General features: G+C 36.1%; 1 pseudogene; it reads left to right on the plus strand.

Annotated features, from left to right (window-relative positions):
- Positions 1 to 6,457: 6,457 nt before the first annotated feature.
- LOC138383078 (U6 spliceosomal RNA) lies at positions 6,458 to 6,529 on the plus strand (annotated as a pseudogene).
- Positions 6,530 to 10,422: the final 3,893 nt, after the last annotated feature.

A 10,422-nucleotide genomic window follows, 5' to 3' on the forward strand; every position in this document is an offset into this window, starting at 1 on the left:
AATCATGAGAAATCAGACAACCCCAACTGAGGGACATTCTACAAAATACCTGACCAGTACTCTTCAAATGGTCAAGGTCATGGAAGGCAAAGCCTGAGACACTCTCCCAGATTGGAGAAGACTAAGGAGACATAATACCCAATTGCAGTGTGGGCTTTGGGATTGGATCCAACAATGGCAAAAAAGACGCTGGGGGAAAACTCATAAAATTCAAATTAGGTCTGTAGTTTAATAGTATCGCCAATGTTAATATTCTGTTTTAGATCATTTAACTATGGTTGTATAATTGTTAACATTAGGGAAGGCTGGGTGAAGGGTGTACATAAACTCTCTGTACTCATTTTGCAACTTTTCTATAACTCTAACATAATTTAAAATTTAAAGTTTTATTTTTTAAGACCTTGGTTCATGTCTCAGCTGCAGCATTTATTAGCTCTGTGACCTTTCTGGGCCTCAGTTTTCTGACTGAACAATGAGTTAGGGTGGATGATCCCTCAGCCCGCTCTGGAGAACTGTGGAGTGGCTTTCTTGCCCACAGTGTTTGCCTTCCTTTACTTCAGCCAGCTGAATGGCAATTCATCAGCAGTTGTTGAAAGGGGGAATCTTGAAAATAGTCATGAAATTATATTTGCAGGTAGTTTATCTCTGAGGTTCAACTTTCCAATTTAATGCAGAAGGATACAGGACGGGAGAATTATTCCCAGCTTGTTAGGGGTCAGAAACTGCTTTCATGGCTACCATGCCAAGAGGCAACTTACCCAAAAGTATTGTTAAAGAGAATTTTTAGAAGAAAACACAAAAATACAATATTACTTATTAAACAGTAGCGGAATTATGAGGCATCATTTCACTTCAGTTTTCTTAATGTTATCATTGTCTTTTTAGAATTAAAAATACATCTACCAAAAAAAATGCTTGTACTTGTAATAGATAAATATAGTGTTGAAACTCCCTACCTCTCTAATCCTAGCAACTAGAGAGAATGTCCCAGGAATGCTTTGGCAGTTAAAAAATAAATCAGCTTGGCAGTGATCATTTCCCTTGATACCCTCCCACACACCCACATACACATTTTTCTTGACCACTATGGACATTCCAGGCTCTTCCCTTCCAACCGTATCCGCCTCCCTGCAAGAACTCTTCCAAGGGGCCTTCATCCCCGCAGAAACACGGCCTCTATTCAAACATGAATCTGAGCTCAAGGATGCAGTGCCTCAGCCTGGGAAGGCGCCTCTTCTCAGCAAAAGTTCAGCAAGGTTTTCCTTAGTCTCTGACAATCGTTGTCGTCTTTACCATTCCACCTTTTTCTCTCGTTTCAAAGTTCTACTCATCAAGCTTCTCCTTTAACCCAACAACTAAGTGTTTTTAATATTTTGCCCTACCTTGTACAGTAGTGCTGTAAGTGTTCTAGGAAGTTGAGTTGTTTTTTTTCTTTTTTTTTCCAGTTTACTAGAACATTTTTATAATAAAATCTCTGTAGAGTAGAAATCCTCTCTGGGAGTCCATTTAGAATGGTTTGGTTCCAGAAGAACTAGCAAGACCTTTTCATGGCCTCCCTCTATGGAGGCTGTATTACTCTGCTTCCTAAAACCATTCATTGGATGCACTTAAGATAAAATCCAGCATGCTGATTTTATCAAGGAAAGCACATGCTTTCTGCATTACTCAGCATCATTACAGAAATAAGAAAATGACATGCTGGCAGTAATGGGGCTAAGTCAATACTTGTTGCGATTACAGGACCCCTTTTAATTGCCTGGAGCTGCACTTAAGTTGTTTAATGTTAGCCATTTACTTGAAGGTGCTTCCTTTACCACCAGTCCTAGGTTCTCCCATGGAGTGGCTTTAATCCTTGCCCAGATTAATCTAAATATATGAGGTTTCTCCCTTCAAGCGCCAAAACAAAAATATTATTTAAGCAGTTCTCTAGAGAATTTATGCTTCCTTGTATCTAAAATAGAGTATACTGCATATAGTTTAACATTTCTGGATGAACCCTATTACAAAATGTGATGCCCTATATCTAGGGAAACATAGAGCACTGTGTGATTTTTGTCTTAATTATTCCAGGCCCACACTCTTTTTAAATTCTGAGGTCATACTTGGAGTGTTTTTTTTTTCTCCTTCACTGTCAGGATATCAGCCTACTCACTATTACCACTGTGCCTGTTGGTGTACTTTTCAGCTGCTTCTAATCTGAGGTAGGCTTGGGAATGAGAAATGTAGGGTCATAAAATCACATGCAAAGTCGAAGTCTATAGGAGGCATGTGAGGTAACCTCTCACATGTAATTAATACACATGAGCTTTGAGTATGATCCAGTAGTGAAGGAAGCTACAAAGAAAATAAAATGGCTCATTGGACTTGATTCCTGAAAGAGTCTCTCTTGAGCAGCCAAGGTACAAAGACATAAGATTATGCTGTTCTTTAATTGAGATATATTTCATACACAATACTGTGTATAGATTAAGCAAAGCAAGATACAGAGCATTTCTGTCACTTCTGAAAGTTCCCTTGTGGCCTTTCAAGCCAAGGTCCACCATACTCCATACACATCCAGAGGCAATGGTTGTTGTCCAGCATGACATTCTGGTGACTTAAGTTGTTGCATGTACTAGTGGTTCTTTTTTTTTTTTTTTATTGTTGAGTAATGATCCATTGTACACAGTACAATTTTTTCATGCATTCTTCTGTTGATGGAATTTGGGTTGTTTCCACCTTGGGACCATTATGAATAAAGCCTATGAATATTTAAGTACAAGTCTTTTTGCGGACATATGTTTTTATTTCTCTTGGGTAAATACCTAAGAGTGGAATTTTTTTTTGAATGGGTCCAATCTTCCTACTTGTTTTTATAATGACTTATATGTACAAAATCATTTATTAAATGCTATTTATTGGCTTTAAATTTTAGAATTAAACTATAGACAAAGTAAGTGAAATGTAACTATAATCATAGAAGAAAGTAAAGAGCAGACGAAAGACATAGTAGGTAAAACAAACAGCATGTACAAAGGCCCTGACGAGGAGAATACTCGATGTCTTTGAGGACCTGAGAGAAGCCATGTGGCTGGAGTACACTGTTTGAAAGGAATGGTGGTAGGAGATGAGGATGGCTGGAACCAGATTATGAAGAGCTCATAGGCCACATGCAGCATGCTGGATTTTATCTTAAGTGCATCCAATGAATGGCTTTAGGAGAAGTAGAATAACACGGCCCACTATTTTCTGTGGAGGGAAGGGAAATACACAGGGAGAAATAGAAAAAAGCTCCTGCAGTAAAGCGTCACAGAGACGGGTGTTCCCTTAAACCAGAGATGGAGAGACCTGGGCAGATTTGAAACATATTTTGGAAGTAGAATTTGAGCTTATGGCATCTACCAAAATAAATAGATAACTATGTTTCAAAACAAAAAAATTCCAGTAAATTACCAAATACTATTTCTGGAATTTTATCTGTGTGTATCTGTGGGCCTAATGATTTTCTGTGAATTATTGAAAAGTATTGCCAGGACAGCTAAAAGAAATGAGGTTAAGAATAAATAGAAAAAGCAAAACATGAGATAGAACAAGAGATTACTCGTTTGATTTCAAGTATCAAGAAGTCAGTCCTAAAACTAGAGATGTGCGATATCAGTGAATGATATCTTAGTGCAGGCAGTCTCATGAAGCTTTATTAGAAGGATGAGCTCTTTTCCTGGCTTCATATCTGCCTCTTTGATGAGACAGGGAAACACTAAAGCCCTTCACTACACAATGGCGTAGAGATATTACTATCCCTAAAATATATTGCACAAAATAAGCTTATGCATGTGAAATAACTTTAAAAGACACTTAAATAACTCTAAAACAGTGCTGGGGAAAGGACATAAATCAATCTAATTTTGTGAATTCTCAGGCTGAAAGCAAAAGATAACAAGCCTAGGAAAAGTCAAGGAAAATAAGTTGGAGAAGAGATTCTCTAACTACAACTCCAAGACTTCAGCAGAGTCAAAAACTGCCAAACTGCCAGGGCTTAGTCTTTTCTAGGCCTATAATACTAAATCAGGGAAACCCAAAGTTGAATATGACCCACAGGAAGAAGATATACCCCTGACAAAGTGGAAATAACCCTGCCATCTGACAAAAACCTAAGAAGAGAGAACACAGCCCAAGTTCTGTAACAAAAGCAGTCACATACAATCAGCTGAGCTCTATCCTGTTTCCCATCCTGCCATACCCTCAAGTTACAGAAGAGTAGAAAAAGAAATACCAGCTCTCAAAATGGATTTCAGAAGGGAAGATATACAGTTATAAAATGAGGAGGAAAGTGTGAATTTACCCATGCTACAGAAGAACAAAAAGGTATCCTAGTGTAGCTGATCAAATGACACAATAATAATGCAAACACAATATAGGAGGTGAAGTGTCAAGCATCTATTCTGCTCCCCTTATATAAACTATATTTCAGGGGAACCAGATATTTTATGAAGGAAAGTTATTTATAACAAGAATTCTAGCTAATCAATGCAGACAAAATGATGATTAGAATGAAATAAGGGATGAACACAATGATCCTCAATGGCTGCTAAAATCATTAGGTGAGAGGCCAATGAGAAGGTTTTTAATGGGCACACCAGGGTGACAATCTCAACATCAAAAAAGAGAGACAACCAGAATGCCTCCTGCCTCCAGATGTGAAACAACAGGAAGCACAAAGCACCACCAGCAAGTATTCAAATGGAACTGAAATCTAATCAAGCCTATAAATCTGTAAGTTTACAAGAAATATGAATGACAGTAAAATATATTACATGATACCACAAGAAAGCAATCAGCCAAATCTAGAATATGGGATATCCTATAAGACAAATGACCTTTCAAAAAATGTTTAAAAAAAAAAAAAGGAAGGGGAGGTTACTGCTCTAGATTAAAAGAACGTAAGAGACATAACAATCAAATGTGAAGAGTGGACCTTAACTAGATCTAGATTCAAATAAACCAACCTACAAAGACTTTTTTTGGATAACTGGGGAAATCTGAATGTGGACTGGGTATTAATAGATATTATAGCATGAGGTTAATTTTGTGTGACATCGCATTGTAGCAACATCTTCTGTTTAATCATTTTAAACAGAGGTGCATACTAAGGTATGGAACAATATGCCTAGAATTTTGCTTTATAAATACTCAAAGAGTAGGCTGCAGTGTCACAACTCTGTAATACCAGCTACTCAGGAGGCTGAGGTGGGAAAATAGCTTGAGCCCAGTGAGTTCGCGACCGGCCTGGGCAACACAGCAAGATCCCAATTTCAATGAAAAAAATCCTCAAATAATGACATGTAAAAGATACATGAGGAACCCAGACTAAAGTTACCATCTGAATGACTGAAAACATTCTAGAGTGTTTTTAAAATTAAGTTGCCTTGATTTACATATTCCCCTACAAATAGAGAAACAAAGGACCAAATGATTTGGGATTAAAAGTACTAAAAGAGCAGAAAAATCAGAGAACTTAGGGATTCTGGAAAAATAGGTTCTAATATAAAGTAACTGCATGGTCTTGGGCAAGCCACTCGACCTCTCAAGTGCATTTCCTCATGTTAAAACAGGGCTAACTCCCACCCCACAGGTTTATGGAAAATTTAAATTAAATCAGATTGCAAGTGCTCTCATTTCATTCACTAATGCAGAAACTATTTAATAAGTAGTTATAATGTAGCACACATAATAAACATAAAAGAGCATTACTGTAAGTGATTACAAATGAATTGAAACGAGTAATCAAATTCTAATTCAATCTAATTTAAACTTACCATAAGGGCTAAAAAAGTCACATGTTTTAAGAGAGGCTTCATAATTAGTAACAAGTTCTTGGATTATAGAAACCTGTTAAAGAAACATATTTTTAAAACTTAAAAAATACTTTATTGGAAGTATTATTTATTTATTATGGATTAAATTAGATTTGGAAAACAATATACAGCTTATTTCAGAACTATAAACTACTAGGGTATCTGCATTTTCCTCATTCTCAGTATGAATATTTCCTTGTGGGGGGATGGGAAAAGATGCTGTACACTGCTGTCTTTATTAATGGTGAAACAGAACCTCATTAATTTGAAGTTTTGAAGGACAAATTGTCACTAGTTACTACAAAACCTTTTTTTGCCAATAAACACATCTGTATAATTTATTATTAACAGTTAATTTATTTGCTTTTTGCTTCCTCTTGTTATATTGTGAAGTTGTAAACCATTAAATAAATATTCAGATTTTCTAAAATGTCAAGCATGACAAAAAAGTCAAGTGAAATGACCCAAGGTTTGAAAATTATAAGTGAAATTAAAAATGACTTTGTTTCGGTTATTATTATTAGCAACCCTGGGAAAAGGACAGAAAGCTGGAATCTGTACTCAATACAATTACAGGGTTTCCTACCCAACTTGCTTATCTTCCTACTACAAAATAAGATCTGGTGCTTGCTTCGGCAGCACATAAAGCAAAATTGGAACAATACAGAGATTAGCACAGCCCCTGCACAAGGATGTGAAAGGAGGATGCTCTGTGGCTAGCGCGTGCTCCGGCACAGGCTTCGGAAATTGGAAGAAAAGGTGAGTGGCAGCAGGCGGGTGAGACATGCTCTTTATTGTTGGGGGATACAGCAGTGGCGAAAAGCATGGCTGAGAACATGGCGAGCGCTTATATATGGCTCTGAACATCAGTGGCAACATGCCATGGGAAAGTGTGATCACATGTGTTCACACCGGAGATAACACCTTGGTTACATGAGTGTGCCGACTCATGCCTCCCCGGAAGGCCAGCTAGCCGAGAGGGCTGCGCCGAGAAAACACTGCAGCAGTCATCTTAGTTTGGCCTAAGAAACCTGTTGCCTATATAAATGCATTTTCCCTTACAGGATGAAATGCAATTCATGAAGGGTTCCTATTTTAAAAATACAAAAAAAATAAGGTCTGACACATTGCTTACTAGTTTGTGAAAACTGGGACTTCAGACCTTTTTCTTTTCAGAGAAACAACTATATTTCTTTTCTATCCCAAGGCCTCTTTACACACCAATCAAAATTCACTAGGGGTCCCCTGCCACTGAAGAGCAGACCATGTGTCACAAAGTCCTAAACAGATTTTGATACATTATGGCAAGGAAAGAAACCTCTTCATGCATTCCATTTAATACAAGATAGTACAATTTCAGTAGCTTTATTTTGAAGCCACATTAATCCCCATCCTGGAAACTCACAGGTTAGTGTCCACAAAACTGACCATCCTATTGACACCAGTCAAAAAACACAATAAAACAAAAACCAAATTAAAACACTTCTCAGGACTACATGATATCTTTCTCATGATTTTGCATTATATGGCATAATTCTCTAGTAGAGCTTAGACAGACGGGCAATGAGGAAAATAGATGGGAAACTGACACTACGGACAATGCGTAACTAACACAGAAAAAATAAGAAGGGAGAAAAATGTGCACATTCTATGATTTCACTAAAACAAGTATGTACAGAGACTACATACTCAATGAAAATACGACTGAAGAGATTTGGTGGCAGAAAATGGGTACGTTCTTTGTTTGTTTGTTTTTTTAAATAATGATTATTTAATTTGAAAACAGTGGTTCAGAAAGGGCGATCCTCAGACTATTAACATCATCAACATTAGCATTAGCATCACATGGTAACTTGTAAGAGATGCAGTCTGTACCACACCCCATACTGACAGAATCAGAAACTCTGGTTCCTATACAATCTGTTTTTAATAAGCACTTTATTTAATTCTGACACACAAGTAAGAGTTTGAGAAACACTGATAAAACTGCTGCAAAAAGATTTTTACTATAAAGCAAAATTAATGGTAGCAGGTATTTTTAACCTAATATGACTGCCCCACCAATCTCACTTAGAATATGTGTAACTTAAAAAACTTTTTGTAAGCCTAGCCAACATAGCAAAACCCAGTCTCTACAAAAACAATAAATAAAAACTAGCTGGGCTTGGGTGGTGCACGCCTGTACTTCCAGCTCCTCGGGAGGATGAGGTGAGAGGATCACTTGAGCCAGGAGTTTGAGGTTACAGTGAGCTATGATGGTGCCCCTGCACTCCAACCTGGGCAACAGAGCAAGAATCCGTCTCAAAAAAAACAGAAACAACACAGGCTTAGAAATTCACTCCAGCCTGGGCAACAGAGCAAGAATCCTTTTCCAAAAAACAACACAGGCTTAGAAATTCAGTAGTCTAGCTGTTCCTCTTAGGAAGGCAAATACTTTTTTCACGAACTTACAGTCCCATCTATTGGCAGTTGCAAAAACTGCAACTAGAGCAAGTTTTTAAAAAATGGTATACCTTCATGCATCTCCAGGGTGAAACATTTCAAAGAAGTCAATTTTAATAATAAAAAGTACAACAAAACATATACTGAAGTTACACATAATCCTTCATAAAAGAGTATAAACACTACTGAATAAAATAGATCTCCAGTTTCAGAACTTCAAAACAAGATCTGATCATGAAAGAAAATAAAATAAAACAAGATAATAGAAATTTCACATGAAATCTCCTAAATAAAAAACCTGCAAAGAGCACTAGACTTATGGTTCATTGGGCATACTTCTTTGAATCTCAAAAATTTATGTTATAGTCACTTTTAATTCAGTAATTAAGTGAACAATTCAATATTTCAAATTTGTCTATAAAAGGTAATCAATCTAAGCATTACTAAGGAATGACCCATTTCACTCAAGTATACTTACCATTTATCTCAACTAGGTAATGTGTAATATGAAAAATTAAATGTCTATTAAGGTTTTATTTATTTTTAATTGATTTATTTAGTTTTTGTGTGTGTGTGTCCACATATAATATGCCAACACTGATTTGTGTAAATAGCAAATATGGAGTTTTAAAAATAACTGACTTAGACACAACAGAAGGAAACAAAATTCCCGTTAGTCCTTTCACACAAATAAGTAAAAATAAATATGTAATTTGGAATTACACTAGAGTCAATAAGGAAACTGAAGCTTTAATATAGATTCATTGAAAATAAAGAATTACATAATGGACAGTCTGGATTTATGCAAGGAAGTCAGAAAGCTTAAAAGCAGAAATTTCTGGGAGTAGACTTTTATAATTATGAATTTTTATAAATACCAAAATAACAATAAACCAATAATATTACATGTAGGAACTATAAGTATAAATAATTTCAAGAAACATTATGAAGGAGTCCTTTAGATTCTGCTCAAAGAAATCATTCAGAATGTGAGAACGTGTGTGAGTTTAAGGGAAAGAGAGAATGGGGGAAATGCCTACCAATCTACCAGATCTGCAGTTTCTCAAATTGTTCCATCATGTCAGGGTTGAGAACCTTATTCTACAGTCATTTGTATGGATTTAATAATTTCTAATCAAGATAGCTAAATATTTAGAGACAACCTAGATAGAGTTCATATAAAATAGAAGGTGATGTCACTTCGCAAAATTCATTTGATTCAACCATTGTATATCCTTGAATTTAAAAGTCATTAAGTCTATCCTGGTTATCTATAGACTAATTTCTAGACAAAGACTCAGACCTTTTGATTTTTAGGCTATAAAACAGTTTTAAAAATGAGATCTTTCTGAATTTAGGTCTTCACACCTAGAGTTGATATTCTCATACCAGAATATAAAATGTATTCTGAAATCCTTGATTTCAATGGTGATAGCCACTTCAGTGACTCTTTTTTTATCATACTCTCAAATGGAATTCAGTTTTGAAGAGTCAAACAGATCACCTTGAAATGATTAAACTTTGTCAAAATAAGTTATTTTAAAAGTATTTTGGTGAAACGAGGGCATTTTGCATGGTATTTTCAAATTGGTATTTATTATTCATATTTTATTTTTATCATGATACAAATTCTAGATTACTTTAAAATAATTTTATATTACTTACACCTACCTTCGTACAGTTAGTATGATTTTTTCCTATTGTTTTTGCCAAGCTAATATAGATCCCAGTAATCTGTTTCACAGGTGCAGAACTAGTGAGCCTTCTTTCCCACAAGGCAATACAGGCACCACTCACACCCATCAGACCTTTAGGAATTCTGACTTAAGGATTAAAAACATAGTTACCATTTCTTGCTTAGGAATCATTACCCCTGCTTCCAGCACTCATAGTTGCATCCCTGATCCTGGGATCACTGCATCAGGTAGGTAGGAAAATATTTGAGGTAATGTGGGAAAGAAAGAAAAAATATATAGTCATTATACCAATGTATTCCTCCCTTGGCAAGAACTGCATAGTCACACCAGCATCTTCTCCACCCCTCTTCCCCAGATCAACCAGAAAAACAGGAAAATCTAGTGGAGACACTCCTTTAGTTCCACTCATGTTGAGTGTGAGCATGCACTCCTTTTTTTTTTTTTTTTTT

The sequence above is a fragment of the Eulemur rufifrons genome, chromosome 4 (genome assembly GCF_041146395.1).
Source record: "Eulemur rufifrons isolate Redbay chromosome 4, OSU_ERuf_1, whole genome shotgun sequence".
Taxonomy (NCBI): Eukaryota; Metazoa; Chordata; class Mammalia; order Primates; family Lemuridae; genus Eulemur; species Eulemur rufifrons.